This window comes from Diabrotica undecimpunctata, chromosome 4, assembly GCF_040954645.1.
Source record: "Diabrotica undecimpunctata isolate CICGRU chromosome 4, icDiaUnde3, whole genome shotgun sequence".
Taxonomy (NCBI): Eukaryota; Metazoa; Arthropoda; class Insecta; order Coleoptera; family Chrysomelidae; genus Diabrotica; species Diabrotica undecimpunctata.
Genome location: NC_092806.1, coordinates 104,907,103 through 104,926,665, shown reverse-complemented (window position 1 = coordinate 104,926,665; position 19,563 = coordinate 104,907,103).

Below are 19,563 nucleotides of genomic sequence, written 5' to 3'. Positions count from 1 at the left end.
TTAGTAGATAGCGTTAAAAGGTTTTCTTATTTGAAATATTTTTAGAAGTTAATTTTATAATAAATGTTACATAATAAGCTTAAATACATATAAACAAACCTATTTTGGCATTAATTACGGGTAAGTCGTTTGTTAAAAAAAGAGTAAAATGTATACTAGCCGATTAGGTGTGTTAAAAACTTTATTGACTTTTTGATTTGGTGATTCGTCCTTTTTATGAAATAATATTAGGTATATTTATACCCCAGTTACTTGGTTCTTGGTTGAAAACATTTGTTAACATCTGTTTGTTTTATTGTAAAATTATTATTCTTTACCGTTTATAAATAAGGAATTTTCAACAATCGTCCGAATAGAACAAAACAACTTAGAACGAGATCCTGCAGCATACACAAGGAATAATACGAGGTGGGTAACAATACCATACACAAAAGGATTACCAGAAAAACTTAAAAGGATAGAAAATAAATTCAACGACATTCAAAACAACAAACACATTAAGATCTATTTTGTCCAAAACCAAACCTAACAATGAACAAGAAAGGACAAAAAATTGTATTTCTAAAATAACTTGTGAATGCGATCAGTTTTATTTAGGTGAAACATCAAGGCCATTAAATGTTAGAATAAGTGAACATTAATCTTATATTAAAAATAGAGAATTTGATAGATCTCAAATATGTAAACACGCATGTATAGTACTAAAAGGAACGGATGGTAAAAAGAGGAAAATAAAAGAAGCGGCTCTAATTATGCTAAATGAGACCAATTGTGTCTCAAATTCCTCGGCAGAATGTAGTAGGATCTGGTTACACATATTAAAAGAGGAAGTTATTCAAAGGAAAATACCAGTATTAGTAAGTCACTCACATATCGAAGATACACAATTTATGTTTTTTAAATAACAAACATATAAAATCAGAATTTGGTGTTTATTGAAAGTAAACTAAATGTACGACCAAATACTTACCATGTCGGGATAGTATTATGAGGTTTTCATCGAATGAACTATCTTACAAGTAAAGTCGTCCCAGGAACGCAACTCAACAATATTGGCAATATCATTTTAAAGTCGTCTACTTTAAAATGTATAATGTATATCCGAATTGTCACTATAAATGAGTCAGATAAAATTAAATTATTAGATGAATTTTTCACCAAGCAACAAAAAAAACAAAATTTGTTTAATTTACTAATGTTTTTATTTTGAGAACGATTTCCGAAGTGGAAATTGAAACGTCAATAAACTTACTTATACCTTTAATTTTGGCTTATTTCTATTTAAATAGTAATTATTTTAAATCTAAGGTGACAAACTTTCTTAGTAACTTAAAAAGAAATAATCAGCAAGTGAATCAAAGCAGTTTTGTTAATTTTTTTCTAAATAAACATTTATCTTTAATATACTAAGATTTCAGTTTAAAAATTTAATAATAAATATAAGTTTTATGGATCAGCTAATTGTTATATTTTAGTTTTTTTAAGTTAACCTTAAAAATTAATTAATAATTCAGATAAGTTTGGTATTTCATTTCGACATATGACAGTCAGTATATCCTTTTCTGTCATTTGGTACATATCCCTAATTTTTGATACATATCCACAAGTCTGTTTTGTTAGAAGGTTCAATATATTATATGTTGATAAACATGGTTTTAATTCTGTTTTGTTAGAAGGTTAAACGCAATGTAAAATTTGTTGATAAATTTGGATAGTTTTATTTGTAAAAACTGTTTCAGCCTGGATCTACGGCTCTGCTCATACAAGAAAGAAATAAAGCTAAAGCAGATATCACTGCTTTACAGGAAATAAGTAAGACTAGTTCAGGCATCCTGAAAAAAAAATAACTTCAATATTTACTACAGTGGACATCCTACCATGCACGAATTTGGTACCTGATTTATTGTACGCACCAAGGTCAAACATAGTGTAATTGATTTCAAAGCTATTGATCATATTATATGTCGAATAAGATTTAAAGGGAAGTTCGCTATTATTAGCATTATTAGCATCCATGCTCCAACGAAAGAAAAAAAGGATGATAAAAAAGAGATGTTCTATGAGTGACTAGACCGAGAATACGATGAGTGCCCAAAAAATGACATTAAAATAATAGCACGGCTCTTTAATACCAAAGTAGGAAGAAAGAATATATTTTCTTCACCATCAGAAAAGAGAGCCTAATTGTAGACTCTATATTGTTGGTAAATATCAATGTGAATTTACTGCTTGAAAGTCAACTAAACATCAAATGCATTACTACTTAAAAACTGCATTATATAATGCAATGATAGACTTTAGTATCCCACCTAAGTTAGTTAAATTAATATAACTAACAATGCAAAACGTAAGTTCATGCGTTAGAATTGAAGGAGAAAACTCTACGTTCTTTAAAATTAATAATGGTTCAAGACAGGGGGACACGTTGGCGTGTCTCCTCTTTAATACTACCTTGGAAAAGGCAATCAGATAATTAAATATTAGAATTAATGAAACTATTTTTATTAGATCTACGCAAATTCTCGTAGTTGCTGATGATATGGTTATAGTGGACAGAAGTATGAGGAAGAATTAGGACTTGTGTTAAACGAGGAAAAAACCAAATATATGTTGGTTTCTAAAAACCCCCGAAATCTCCAGAGAATTCAAATTAACAACCATACCTTAGAGTAAGTCAAAGAATTCACATATCTTGGATCGCCAGTAAATGCAACAAACACAAGCGACGAAATACAAAGACATATAGTCGTAGCAAATAGAACTGTTCCCGGTCTCCAGAAACATTTAATAAAACGTGCAGTAAAGCTTAATATATAAATGACTTCTTGATTATTTTAAGAAAAAAATTTTTGAAAGATTTTTGGGGCCGTAAATGAAAATGGGCTATGGCATCGAAGATACAAATTTAAACTATATCAGTTATACACTGATCCAGATATTGTGAAATTCGCTGTTAACGTTCAGGGACTTAGATAAGCTGGACACATTGCTAGGATGTCAGATCACGAATACACGAAGAGATTAACATTTTCAAAACTAGAGGGCACAAGAAGTAGAGGATGACCATGAAGGAGATGGATTGATGGTGGAAAAAGACCTACAGATTCTAAGGGTCAGAAGATAAAGGAAAGTTGTCAGGAATCGACAGGAGTGGCGACTTCTTTGTGAGTAGGCCAAGATCCACAACGGATTGTCGAGCCACTTATGATGATGAGTTCACTTTGCTGAACGTTTAATTCATAGTCAAATTTAATCTTTTTAATTAAAAATTAAGTAATCGTGTGGGAAAAAAATCAATATGACATTTTTATTTTATTGTTTATTTGTCTAGTTTATACAATTCTTATTAGAGTTTCTAAAAACCGTTGCAGGGAATTTTTTTTATTAACAAAACGAACTAATTTTTTAAAGACGGACCTGATTCTTTTCTAGTTTGAATAAATTGTTATATTAGGAGGTAGTAGTATAATATTTGACCAGAATGTGAGACACATCGAACTTACAGTTTAAACTCTTACTAAACTTACTCTGTATATTATTATAGAATAGGAGCAGACACTGTTTAATGCTCATTTGTTATTCCCATAGAGGCTTCCCTAGGAGGTAAGAGTATGTGCAGTTTCTCATGGCTCACCCTGTATAGATGAAACCCAAAAAACTGGAACAGGAAGTGTAGACAAATGTGAGTAAAAATTAATAACAGCTATATCCATAGCCTTTTTTGACATGATTTGGAAATAGTATTATCATCTACAAAGTAACACGTGGTAAATAGTGTATGTGGTATATAAAAATTGGCAAGAAAGAGCAGAAAAATGTGGTTTGGGAATACCAAATAAAAGAGGAGATATGTTTTCATCTTTTTGTGTAGAAAAAAAACTGTAATAACAAACATAATTTTCCCTCTTAACTCCCAAAGCGTCGTCTTGAAACCTGAAAATCACCAGCAGGTACACTAAAACGAGTGGTTCGTAATCAAATAATATACTTTATTTGTATAGTGAGGAACAAGATCTATGCGAAATTTAAAAAACCGACCTACTGGTAAGCCGATATTGATACCTATTGTAACAAAGACCCCCAGGGAGACATTTAGAGAGTTGTAATCTGTATCCAACATTCAAATCAAATTATCGGAGAAAGCGTTGAATTTCGAATTATTAATTTGTGTACTTTAATGTTTTAACAAATTGATCCAAATACTGATAATTTTTAAAGTAAACTACCTCATAATATACTATTTAGAAAAATTTACCTTCACCTTTTTTCAAAATTAAGACAAATAAAATATTTTTTCAGTTACGAAAATAAAAATTTTCTTTTGGTGGATTTACAAGTTTTTTTATTAACCGTGCTCATTAAGTTCGTCAATGAACACTTAATATTAATATATTATACAGTGAGGTCCTAAAGTAACGGATAAACGTAATTTCTACGTAATTATAAAGTAGATGAAAACTACTGAACCAGGTCGATTTTTACACACAAAAATATACATAATACAATATTCAAATTATCAGTAAATATCTATCACCGTCCTAATATATTCGAATTAACAAAAACACCAATATATTTTTTTTTCACACTTTATTTGCATTAATACCTAACTTAAAAGATTTAGGTCCATAGGAAGAAGACGAAACTCCTGGCTAAAGAATCTACGGGAATGGTATAGCTGTAGCAGCAACGAATTGTTTCGGTCAGCAGTTTCGAACATACGTATAGCCCTGATGATCGCCAACCTTCGGAACGAAGATGGCACTTGAAGAAGAAGAAGAAAAGATTTAGATGTAGCAACTAACTTCATGCTGTGAATATGCGTGTACTTCATACTGTGAATTCACTCTCATAAATTTTTTCAATCGCGAATTTCAAGTATAACCTCAAAAATAGTTTTTATTTACTTACATGTCACATGCGATGCCACAAAAAGTTACCTTTTGGTTTTTTTACTATTATAAATTCAATGGTATACTAGCCACTTCGGAAATTCACATTCATTTGGGATCTTCTAGTTAGAGCTAACCGTTGTTCCAACTCATCGTCATTATCGTTCTCTTCATCACTTTCAGCCAAATTAATAATAATTTTCTTCAAGGATGATACATTTTTCATGTAATCTTTTTCAATCTTCTTTACATGTTCTATTGCATTTTGCCAGTTTTGAGCAATAATATTTTTGAACTCTGTTTTTATTAGTTCGACAACACTTTGGGCATCTTTTGGAAATGTGTTGTTTCCCCGGACATGTTTTTTTTAACTGAGCCCATAGCAATTTTATGGGATTCAACACAAAGTAATATGGAGGTAATCTTAAAATTATATGTCCATTATTAGTGGCTAATTTATCTAGAATATGTTCTTTAGTTACGACTTTTGTATGAGGAACCTGGATTAGTTGATCTTTGGTGTAATGATCCTCAAAATATAGATCTTCGGCTATTAAAAATTCTTGAATTTCATCCTTCCTACTCTGTTTGGTTGGAATTTTTTTAATGCATCTGGAGTGATATGATGCATTATCGATAACAATCACGCTATTTTCTTTTAAATTTGGGAGTGGCCTATTCTCAAACAACGATTCAAAAAGCGTCCCTTCGATGTTTTGGTGGTAGTCTAGAGCACTGCCTTTAATACTTTTGGAACTCAATAATAACGCATCGTTTACCCATCTATGTTTTTTTCCGCAATGTAATATGCAAATTCGCTTGCCTTTAGAATGGATTAAATCTATTTGGCATTTTCTTGTACCGTTTGTCCAGGTTTTATCTATCGTTCCGTAAAATTTAAACCAAGTCTTGTCCAGATAATAAATTTCTCGAGACTCACTGCGGTATTATTTCGATATATTCATTCCTCCATTTTATTAGGTGGCTACTTTCCATTATGGTTTGTCTCTTATTGACAGTTTTATATTTAAAACCATTTTTGGTCAACAACCTTCCCAAAGTCTTTGTGCAAAAATAATCAACAATATGTTTTTCTTTTAATTTTGCCATGATATTGTTTAGGTTAGGCATAACTTTAGCTGCATACATATTATATATTGTCCCACTAATAGGTTCCAAGAGGTGAGGTTGAATTTTTTTAGAGCTTCCCAAATCCTTTCTTGTTGTTCTACTTTTTGAACCTGTCTTTATTAAACGGTACACTGTTGCACAAGAACTTTTTGTTAAAACCGGAGTTTGCTTAACAGTTTTATATTTGGTAATTTTTTAAGAAAGTCCATCATATACATCTAACACCATATTTTGCTCAGCTACACACAAATTCTTCCTTTACTGAGTACTTGGACCCGCACTTTCATCTTCAACTTCTAAATTATCCGTAGGTTCATTTTCGTCAAGAAAACGCACATCACTTTCCCATGGTCGCCACATATTTTTCTTTGATAAATACTAAATATAATATCACAACACTTTTTTTCGACAAACTCTGGCTGAAAGAGCCACAAAATATACTGCTTTAGAATGACTATTATTAACTTAAGAATGACTGTTATTTAAATATTGTGACAATGATCCCGCCCCATTTAATTATTCTACGAAAATGTACTTATTAAGTACTTAGCCATTACCTGAAATATAAAATTGTTTGTAAATTTGTATTTCGGTCAACCGCAGAAATTTCTCTTAATTATTTTTAAATGTTATAAATAAAGACAACATATTTTTGATAAGATTTCACAAAAATATTTAATGACGATGGGGGTTCAAAGGAGTAGTGAGGCGCAATACAAGATGTATCCAAGCTTACAAATAACATCTCTAGCCTCTCCTACTCAATTCCTATCCTCACCTCCAAGAAGTGTGATCTTGATCACACGGGTGAACCCCGGTTAACCTGAGCAACCCTATTGGAGATTGGGTAACCAACCCAAATTTAAGGTAGGGTCAGGGCGGACGAGGAAGGAGGAAAGCATAGCTTGTTCAGAAGCTATAGCCAGCAGCCCTGGCACTGGACTCGGGTGCAATAGGCCGAGAACCTGTTCACCTTAAACTCAGCTATCACAAATGCTACGAACAATGAACTAACCGGACGGACCAACGGACAACGACCAAAGCTACGGAATAAGGACTTAATGATGGATTTGCGACTGGGAACCTGGAATGTCCAAGCCATGCTGCAGGCAGGCAAAATTCAAAGTATTGCACAGGAACTATTGAAATACGAAGTAGACATAGCAGCTCTCCAATAAATCAGATTTAAAGGGTATGGTTGCATAAATAAAAAAGAATAAAGTATGTACTACTATGGAGCAGAAAGATAAGAAGACTTTAAAGTGGGTTTTATGGTAAACCATAAATGCCGCAGGTAAGTAATGGGTTTTACTCCAGTTATTGGAAGAATATGCAAAATAAGCCTAAGGAGAAAATTTCATAATATAACAATTATTAATATCCATGCCCCAACAAAAACAGCAGATGAACTAGTAACCGATCAATTCTATGACCAACTACATGTAGAATGTAAAAATGTACAGAAGAGAGATATAGTTATAGTCCTGAGTGATATGAAGGCGAAGCTGGGAAAAGAGCCAATATATACAGAATCCTTTGGTAAGCATAGTTTACATGATATTACCAGCAACAACGATATAAGAGTGGCACAGTTGGCAATGGCAAACAAACTAAGAGTTGTTAGTACGTGCTTCCCTCATAAAAATATTCATAAGGGAACCTGGATGATAAATTTAATCAAATTGATCACATATTAATATCTAAGCGGTGGGCAACCTCCGTAATAGATGTTAGAACTTATAGAGGCGCAAATTGCAATTCGGACCATTTCTTGATTATATAGAAGATAAAACAAAGAATATCAATGGTAAGGAAAGAGAAAGGTACCAAACAAAGAAAATGGAATACATATATGTTTAAAAATCCTAAAAAGAAGAACGAGTACCAGCAGAAAATAAAAGTAATATTAAATGAAAGAGGAGAACAAAACAACATTGAAGAAGAATAGAATATCATCCAAACGACTATTACAAATATGGCAAAGGAAACATTAGGTGAAACCTCAAGCAAAAGAAACGAGGAATGGTTTGACCAAGATTGCCAACAAGTAATAAATAGCAAAAATATAGCTAGACAGAAATGTCTACAAATGGATTCCCGATCGAATAGAAAGGCATATGAAGAAAAGATGCAAAGAAAATATGCAGAAGGAAAAAGAGAGAAATACAACAAATTACAGAAAATAATAACTGAAGAGAGACTAGAAAATTTTACAAGGAAACCAAGCAATACACCCAAGGATACATGACAAGATCAACAGTTTGCAAGGAAATAATGAAAATGAAATGCGAGGAAATAATGAAAAGGTGGAAGGAGCATTTTCAAGAGCTGTTAAACCCAGAAAAAGAACAAAACGAAGATGAAGAGATAATTCACTACACAGCAGAATAACTAGTTGAGCAACCAACATTGGAAGAAACGATAAACGTCATAAAACATCTAAAAAATAACAAAGCACCTGGCACAGATGTAACGACTGCAGAACTGATAAAGAATGGTGGACATGCGCTATGGAGGCGTATCCATAAACTAATCGACCGCATATAGACACTAGAAGTCATCCCAAAAGATTGAAAAGTAGGAATCATACTTCCTATGTACAAAGGGGGAGACAAGCTACTCTGTAAAAATTATAGGGGCATAACAGTTTTAAATGTTGTCTACAAGATATTATCAGGAATTATATACTGCCGCCTGGAATCGTTTTCGGAGGAGATTATTGGTGAATACCAATATGGCTTCAGACCAAAGAGGTCAACTATAGACCAAATACATATGTTAAGAGGTATATATAAAAAATATGTTGAATATAACATACCTATTTACAACTTGTATATCGATTTCAAACAGGCGATTAATGGAGTAGATCGACAAAAGATGTTAAAGCAACTATCTATGTTAGGGATACCCAATAAGTTAGTTAAACTTATATGAATGACTCTGGAGGGTTCCAAGGCTGTGGTGAGAATAGATGGACATATAGCGCAGACCTTTGATATTGAAAATGGAGTTAGACAAGGTAATGCCTTATCAACAACACTTTTTAATCTAACTTTAGAAGCTGTTGTTAGAAAACTGGATATAAACGGCTGTATTAATAAAAGATCAATGCAAATATGCGCATATGCGGATGATGTTGCTATAATAAGCCGCAAAAAAGGGTATTAAGCGAAAAAGTTATAGAACTGAAACGAGAAGCTGCTAGGTTTGGTCTATATATAAATGAAAACAAAACAAAATATATAGATTGCAAAAAATCGAATGAATATGGGAATTTGAAGGTAGACAACCATACCTACAAATATGCCTTTAATTTTCCCTACCTAGGCTTAATGATAAATGACAACAACAACATCAGTCAAGAAATACAAGCACTGATTCTTAGCGGTAATAAGTGCTTATATGCATACAAAGACTTAATGAAAAATAAGTTACTGAATCGTGAGTCTAAGCTGAGAATCTACAAAACAGTAATTAGACCAGTGGTCACATATGGATGTGAAACGTGGACCCTCTTAACTACTGATGAAAATCAACTGAAAATATTTGACCGCAAAATACTAAGGAATATATTTGGACCAACCCAATGCAGCGATGGTTCGTGGAGAATTAAAATGAACCACAAGCTGGATGAACTAATGCAGAGCGGAGATATTGTCAGATTTGTAAAGTCACAAAGACTAAACTGGCTTGGTCACCTAGAAAGAATACCAGATAATCGAGCTGTAAAAGTAGTCCAGCGAAGGAAGCCCCAAGGAAACAGAACAAGAGGAAGGCCCCGTAAAAGATGGATAGACGACGCAGAGAGGGATCTTAAAACCATGAACATCAGGCAGTGGCGAAGGAAAGTATCCGACAGGGCAGAATGAAAGAACATTGTTAAGCAGGCTAAGACTCACAAAGGGTTGTAGCGCCATTAGAAGAAGAAGATTTAATAACGATGATTTGGAATAAGGTTTACTTCTTTTTGTGTATATCAATAATTAGTGTGCCTTGACGAAAATATTTATTTTGCCAGTCCTAAGTTTAGAAAAAAGATGAAATCAAATATTTGTTTAACGGTATACTGCAAGATTGTTTACTGCTAAAAACCATTATTCCGATCAATTTGTAAAAACATTTAAACAAACTAATAATTTAAACTTCAACACTTCTAAGGTAATTTTATTTGAATGTTGGATAAAGGCTAATACAACTCTGTAATGTCTCTCTAGGGGTCTATGTTACAATAGGTATCAAATTTATTAATATTAAAAGATATAAAAATTCAGTATTAGCAGTCAAAACATATCCAATTGCAGATGCACCAACAGATCACCATATTTGGAAAGAAAAAATAAGACTGAGATTTAAAAGAGTCACGGGGGCCAATAAGAAAATAGTTCGCTATAAGACAATGGTTTGAAAATCATTAATTAAAGCTTCTTTCAATAAAGTTGCGATAGCGAATATGGTAGCTAACATAATATCCAACTATCGATAACAGCACTGGACCTAGAAGAAAAAGAAAAAAAAAACTTCGTTTTTTAATATTTTTAGAAAACAGTACTTTAGAGGTTTTAGCCAGTATATCAGTCTTATAACGTTTATTTCCTTACCTATGAAACGTTAAAGAAATAAATTCCAAATTTCGTTAATTTGGCTTTATGAGAGTTGATGTTTCACGAAGGGGAAGAATTTTCATTAAATATAGTTAATATAATTAATTTTTGTTTCTGTACAAACAAGACAAGGGCCTTATTAGAGTCTTCTAAACAAAGAAAAGTTGCTTTCTTTTACAGAAAAATAATTTAGCTCATTCACGCTTTTTACAAAATGTTTTTTATTTGTTTGAAGCTTTTATTTTCGACGAAGTCAATGTACATATTTTAAATATAATGGCTTTTTTAGGATGTAATCTTGTTTGATAGCAATTGTCTTTTTTTTAAATACCGTTTTGTTTGCCAAATGAAGAGAGAATAAAATAAAATAAACCAAATAAAAAGTTATTTACTGACAGGTAATTTTAAGAATTTTTCAGTTTAGAAATTATTTGTTAAACAACAAACGTGACGAAAATTTTTCTTTTATATGGACTTGTTACTTTTTTTAATGAAATACGTATACGTATTAGAATATAATGATATATGAAAAAATCATTATTAAAATAAAATGTAAACTGTGAAAAGCAACTAAAAAATGTTGATCATTATTTCTGATTTGGATTAAACCACAATGAACTGAAATTAGAATTTCTGTTTTTATTGGTTTTTGAATATTAATTAGGAAATCATCAAAATTCACGAAATACAAATTATAAAAAATATAAAACCGTGCAACATTTTTTTGTTCCACTCTTCTATAAAGATTAAATATGAATGTTACAAATATTTGAAAGAGTTTTTATAAACAGTCGAATAGAATCTCAAAATCTGCTAACGAGAATAAACATAATCTAATTGTTTATTTACATAGCCCAATTTGCCTTGGATAAATCGCGTCCTACTTTTTAAATCTCTTTCTATGTAAATCTCATAAGTTGCTATAAGCACTAAGTGATCTGACTAGTTTTACAATTTCGAACGAGAATAAATCCAATAATTGTTTACACAAAAAAACTAGTTCCTGTAGCTGGCTGTACACCGTGTATCACAAAAAATTTTTGTTAAAATCCTTTATAAAAGGTATATAAAATTAAAAAACCCTAACGGGCTATGTCATGGAGACAAAACGTTTTCGGAATCCATATTCCATCATCAGTGTCTAGGTGTACATGTTTTGAGCCACTAAATATCTGGGTAAAAACCCGTTAAAAGTTATATGTTACAATTTTTTTTACATTATTTAGTCGTATATATTAGGATGTTTTTTCAGATCCCTGATTGATTATCTTTGGTAATGATCCACTCCGGTTACATTGTTGTTCTTTGTATAGTTGTCTATAAAAACTCTCTATCGTGTTCATAATTTGAACTCTATCCTTAATGATTTGCCCCTGTTCATTTCTTAATTTGTGGACGTTTTTTCGTCCAATGGACATGAAATTTTACCGGACGTAACACCCAATGAAGTTCGAAGGTCAGTGCAAGAAATGAAAAACAATAAGTCCCCCGGAGGCGATGAAATAGTGGCAGATGCCTTGAAAGTGACTGGAAAAAGATTATGGAAGGTCCTTGCCAAACTATTCACTAGATGTTTGCAGGAAGCAATAACACCAACCCAGTGGTATAACGCAGAAATTATCATACTTCATAAAAATGGGATGCTACCGACCTCAGGAATTACAGGCCCATAAGTCTACTTTCACATATTTATAAACTATTTACAAAAATAATTACGAAACGACTAGAAAATAAATTGGAATTTTATCAGCCCATAGAACAGGCCGGTTTTAGAAAAGGCTATGGAACAAGCGATCACTTACGGGTAATAAAAAATCCTATAGAAAAATGCACTGAATATAATAAACCACTAGCTTTAATATTTGTCGACTATGAAAAGGCATTCGACACCTTAAATCAACAAAAAATGTTGGAAGCCTTGACAGAATGCCGAATTGACTATCGGTATATAAATATAATTAAACACATATACCAAAACGCAACAGCCAGTGTTAGAGTGGGTGATCGTCAAACCCAGAAATTCCCGATACAACGTGGAGTACGCCAGGGGGACACCATATCGCCGAAACTGTTCACTATGCTTTTGGAATATATATGTAAAAGGGCAAAACTGACCGACAAGGGCATAAACATAAATGGAGAAAAGCTTAGCCATCTAAGGTTTGCAGATGATATTGTACTAATAGCTGATAGGAACCCCAAGAAGTGCCAGCTATTTCAGGGTAAAGTCAATTATCTGGGTCATATAGTCAGTAAAGAAGGAGTGGCCGTGGATAAGGGAAAAATCGATTCCATTAAGGAATGGCCAAAACCAACTGACAAACATCAAGTGAGAAGTTTTCTTGGACTATGTACTTACTACCGGAGGTTTATTAAGAAGTTTGCAGATATCGCTAAGCCATTAACGCGACTTACAGAGGAAGCAAGAGAATACCGCTGGGATACAGACTGCCAAAATGCCTTTGAGACCTTAAAAAAGCATCTAATAACAGCACCAATTTTAGGGTATCCACTGCCAGAAGGAGAGTTCATCTTAGATACGGATGCAAGTAATGTGGGAATTGAAGCAGTGCTGTCTCAGATTCAAGGAGGACAGGAACGAGTCCTCGGATATTTTAGTAAAGTTCTTTCAAAACCTGAGCGGAATTATTGCGTCACGAGAAGAGAACTTCTAGCAGTAGTGAAATCAGTAGAGCACTTCTATCAATACCTTTATGGTAGGAAGTTTCTAATCCGAACCGACCATGCCGCCCTTAAATGGTTGATGCAGTTTAAGAATCCAGAGGGTCAGATAGCCAGGTGGATCGAACGACTCCAAGAATACGATTTTAAGATTGAGCACCGGGCCGGAGTTAGCCACAGAAACGCTGATTCTCTTTCCAGAAGGCCATGCCCAGCAGAGTGTTCCCACTGCAACAAAACGGAATCCAAGGAAGCAGCAGTGTTAAGAACGACGATTGTCAACGACGACTGGACGCCTACTAAGATAAGGGAAGAACAAGAGAGAGATCCAGTTATACAGAAAATCCGAAAATGGAAAGAGGAAAACCGTCGACCACCTTGGCAGGAAATATCAAACCTATGCTCAGTAGTTAAGACGTATTGGGCCCAGTGGGACTCATTTATCATCGAAGATGGCTTGCTCAAACGAGTCCTGGAAAATGATGACGGTTCAGAGAAGAGAAGACAGTTGGTGATCCCAAAGAGCAGAATAGCCGAAGTACTTCGTCAGTTACACGACAGTCCATCGGGAGGGCATTTTGGTGTAAAGAAAACCCTTCAGCGAATTCGGGAACGGTTTTATTGGATGAACAGTTCCGACGACGTAAAAGACTGGTGTAAGAAATGTACTATTTTTGCCACGAGTAACGGGCCTTACCGAAAAAGGAAAGCTCCTATGAGACAATATAATGTTGGAAGCCCGTTTGAAAGAATAGCTTTGGATATCGCTGGGCCATTTCCAGAAAGTGAAAATGGAGGCAAGTACATGTTGGTAGTAATGGATTACTTTACTAAGTGGGTCGAGATTTACGCACTTCCAGACCAGAAGGCTGCCACCGTTGCAGATAAGTTGATCCAAGAATATATCAGCCGATTTGGAGTGCCTTTGGAGATACATAGTGACCAAGGCAGGAACTTCGAAAGCGATCTATTCCAAGGAATATGTGATAGACTAGGCATGAAGAAAACAAGAACTACAGCATATCATTCGCAATCTGATGGTATGGTAGAACGGATGAATAGGACAGTCGGCAAGTATTTGACAAAGATGGTGTCCGATCATCAGCGAGACTGGGACCAATACCTTCCGTTCTTCACAATGGCCTACAGATCTGCTGTTAACGAATCAACAGGCCAGACACCAGCCAGAGTCCTATTCGGACGCGAAATGTGACTACCTTGTGATCTAGAATTTGGGTGTCGACCTGGAGAAGATGTAGCAGGTGAAGATTATGTGATCGAATTACGAAGAAGAATGGACGATGTACATGAGTTGGTCCGTTCCCACCTTCAGATCGCTAGCGACCGAATGAAGAAACGGTACGATACACAAGTCGAAAAGGGTTGCTTTAAGAAGAACGACAAGGTCTGGCTCTATAATCCCAAGAAGCGAAAAGGTTGTTCTCCCAAATTGCAGCAGTTTTGGGAAGGCCCATACCTAATTATGGAAAAAATCAACGATGTCATCTACCGAATAAGCAAGATTCCGAGGGGAAAGCCGATGATAGTACACCATAACCGGCTGGCGTCTTTCGAAGGTGACCACGACGTAGATGAAGAAGTGGAAGTAAACCAAGTCCAAGACGTGTCTGACCTCACGTTTGAGGAATTCATGGGTGCCTATGGAGGTCCCGGTAAAGCAAGACATGGTGTTACCACTGAAGAAAACCAAGATCTACTCGCGCTCCCCGATGACTACTCGCTGGCCCTTACCATCCCGGCCAGTATCAAAGACGCACCAGGGTTGGCATCCGTCTTTCGAAGGAAGTTTGGTCGAGTTGCAGAACTTCAATGCCAAGTGCCAGCTCCCGGTAAAACCTTGAAACTCCAAGATGCATCACGTTGCGTTTTCTACCTGGTAACAAAAGACACTGCCCGTGACCAACCTACCTACCGAGATGTATGGGAAGCCTTACTTCAATTGAGAGAGCACGTACTAGAGTCCGACGTGCAAAAGTTAGCAGTGCCAAAGTTGGAGTGCCGCCAATTAGATTGGAGGGTTATCCGAAATATGGTGGAGGAGATCTTTAAAGACACCGAAGTCCAGGTGTTAGTCTGTTGCAATCCGCATAGTTACTGGTGCGGAGAGAAAACCGTCCCTTGTCATTTTTATACAACTGGAAGTTGTAAAAGGAGGTCCAGTTGCCGATACCAGCATACAGTTCCGGTTCCAGTCCCGACAAGGTTCCAGGAGGAACCATCTAGAGGAGCAATTAAGAGGGGAGCAATGTTACGATAATTATCGTGGCCTGAAATAACTAAATATTATGACTAATTCTGTTTTGTTGTAGAAATTTCGACGACGGATGTAGATGAATCATCCGATTTAGGTAATGCCTACCTGACACACGATGGGTCCCCCTTTGTTATAAAAACAACGATTCGAACCTTCTGGACACGAGCCGATGTATATACCAGTTTTGAGAGACCATTTCGCCGCTCTGTCTAGTCGAGAGGGCCGTCGACTTTTCGAGTCTAACGGTACTAAGTATATAACAGGACATTTTATTTGGAAGAGGTAAGTTAATATTTGAAGACCCGCGCCCGCGATTTAATTGTTACGTTCGGATATATATAAATTATTGTCAGATAAATTAATATAAATAAAAAAATAAATTAAATTCGTAAGTGTTATAAATATTGAACCTTTTAATAAATTCACAACAATATTAAAAGAATAGCCGGAAGAAATTGGAAATATGTTGCTCAGGATAGAGACCGATAAAAGGAGTTGGGAGAGGCCTATATCCAAACATGTCACAAATAATTTTATTAAAAATAGCATGTTAAAATTGGTATTTAACGCATCTTGATATCCACTCTGGGAATTGTTTTCAAAAAAGAATACTTTAAAATAGTGAGCTATTATTATATCCAAGTTATTTGGCGATTATTGTTTTCCAAATTTATTTGGAACTCGATCTTGTAGACATATGATTTACAAAAGTAAGAAGTGGTAGTAAGAGAGCATCAAACAGCTTAGTTTTGGTTAAAATTTCTGTAAGAGTATGCTAAAGGCTCGCGACATTCCGATAGGCCAAAAAATTTGTGGGAGATACTCCAGTATCGCAGGCCACTTACATTATGGTATGAAATGTTTGTCAATGATATTACTTTATAGTTAAAAACAAGTTTTTGACTGGGGTCTTAAATTATCTTTGAGCAGAATAAGGTGTTTTTCGCCTACTAGTAGATAATGCAATCAACATATATCGTGGATTAAAAAGTGATATGCAAATACATAACACTAATATTCAAAGTCACTGTTTGGCTTATTGACCTATTCAGGCTCTGCACATTTCCTGGTATTTAAATGGTTTATTTATATAATAAACATATATAATACACTTCTTTCACATTATATTACTTGGTTGGCGATATTGGATATTATTTTTAATTGGTTCAGCTTATTTATAAAAACAGAAATACAATTCCGAGGGATTTTCCAGTTGTTCTTTACTAATTCCGTATTTATTTAATTTTTTTAATTAACGTTTATATACATTTTTTATTTTGTAATTAACGTTTATAATAAATTTCCTGCGTACTTGTACGTATAAATGCCCGCAGCTAAAATGCGTTTTAGCAAGCATTACACCGCCTGCTGTTGCTAAATTATTTGACGTAAAAAAACAGAAAAGAAATAAATTATATTAATAAGATAATAAATATGTCCATAAAAGTAGAAAAGTACATACGTATCTGAAATTATTTTTACAAAGTGACTATTAAAACAATAATTAAATTAGACCTTAAATACTTACCGGTTTGTAACAAACCGTGCAAAATATATGGTTGTCATCAATGATCTTGAACTCTGTTTTACTATTAATCCACTCTTTTAGAAGAATTGATTTACTTGCACTTTGTTTTGACATTTTTTAACACTTTTGATAAACACTTAAACACAACTTTACTGCACCAAAAAATACACCAAACTGAACTAACTGTAACTACGGACAGAACGACAATTGTATTTTGTCTTTTGGTAATACAAATTCTGGTAATTTGTTATTTGTTAAGCTTTCGGGAAAAACCATATTGATTTATGATTTATGATATTATTTAATGCCAGCAACGGGCTTATCGCGTTTTTCTGTTCATATTGTCATATTATGCTAATACCAATAAGGGTTATTTCCGATGGATATTTTTACCTACCTCGCTAAATTGCATTATTCGCGTTCTCAAATATTTGTCTATATTGTGGTATACCTGAAAATAAGCCCTTTTAATAAATGCATATTATACACTTACACAATTTATCCAAAATATGCAAATATGCACTTAATATGCATTTTGCATATTTTTCGAGCTCTTTATGTACAAATTTGTTTTATATATTTTAAACTGATTGTCTCAGTGTACCTGGTTGGGTATACAATTTTTTTTCACACACCAAATTTAAAAAATGTACAAAATATTTTTTTATATAATTATGATTATAATATAACTGAAAGTATAACTTCTAAACGATTCAGGTATTTCTAGTTTCTCTCTGGGCGGTGGGCATTAATGGGTTAAAACCAATTTTTTTCCATAAATAAGCACTTTGAACCAGTCAAACATACAGATCATTAAACAATACACAAATAAAGTAAGTTGTAAAGCAGTATCGATTAATTTCATTTATGGTGATAATTAGGGTATGATTTCACAAATTTTTTACCAAAAAAAAAGGAACCAACTTTATTATGAGCATTACTTTTTAGTTTTGATGCTAAAAACTTTTTTGAAAAAAAAATGAAGTTTTTTTAAACTTTTCTCAGAGAAGTGCTTCATTTTTTGGTTAATTTATGTTGAAAGTTTTGATTTAAAATTTGACAATTAAGAAACTACTTTTCTTAAGCTATATATCTGCTTCTAATGGATATACAGACTTCATGGGCACACCATTTTTTCAGTTTTTCCAGATCAAAAGTTTTCAGTGTTTTAATGTTAGACAACGCACACAATTTTTATATTTACAAACTTTGAACACAGTTACCATTTCTAAAAATAAAAAAATAACTAATATTCGAATAATATTTCTAATTTCTATCAAAAATATAATATTATTATTCTTAAAATGTTCGACAAAGTCTGAAAGTCAGGGGAGTAAAACTCGTCATTATCTCTCGAGAAAAATAAGAGCTAGACATTCAAAAGTTAAGCTCTAAACTTAAATATCACCTCAGCTTAAAAACTGCAAATACACCAAGAAAAGAAAGCAGACTGTAGAACATTAAAAAGCAAAATCCGAGTCAAATGGCAAAAGAAGTGAAACGTCAACAAACTTTCCGCGGTTTCGGCTCGTTTTCCCTTACGATTTTAAATCAGGATATTCCTCTTCGGCTATTCTTTTTTAAATTAAGAGACTCGAGCGAGCAATCAAAGAGATTAACGCAAAAACACTTTTGTTTTAAAAAGACATTTTGGGGGATGTGGAATGGTCTCATTAGAATCGGATACTAATTAAAGGGTTTATTTTAAAGTCTGCAAATAATTTATGTTGCAGAAGTAATATTTATGTCTGCATTAACATAAAAGTAATTTGTTTCAGCAAAAGGTTCCCTGAAAATTGTGCTTGCTTATTTAGTTTTTTACTCTCAATGCTAGAAAATAGTTGAACAAGGATCAAATTTAAAAAAATACTTTAATTTGTTCAAATTTGAATTTATTTTAATGAATTTTTTTATTTTAATACAAAAACCATATCAACTGCGTAGGATTATTAGTGGATATAACAAACACAAGAAATATTACATTAAATACAATTGCATAACTTGATGTCTTTTAAATAGGTTAACACTTCTAGATTTAGATTCTTTGGTGAGAACTGTTATGAGATTATCGTCGTAAGTCCGTGGGATTGTCTTTCTTCCATGAATTGCGGATAATCAAGAAGGATATGTTTAACAGGCAGTAGATCAGAGCAGCTGGAGCAGACTGGCATGACCAATTCTTAGACGGTTAATAATATCTTGGTGTTTTCTGTTTGAAGAATTATCCAGGACAGCATTTGTTTGGGCATAGTACATTATTTAATTTTAAACCTAATTTTTCCCAATGATTTTGTCATGTATTATTAAAGTGGATTTTAACCAGGTTCTTCAGATCGGTGTAAGGATATGTTTTTAAGTTTGCAAAGTAGTTTGAGCTCATTCGACTTTTTGTTTGTCAGTTGATCTGCTTTTTTATTTCTGTAGATACCTGTATGCGCAGGTACCCCAATAGGACGA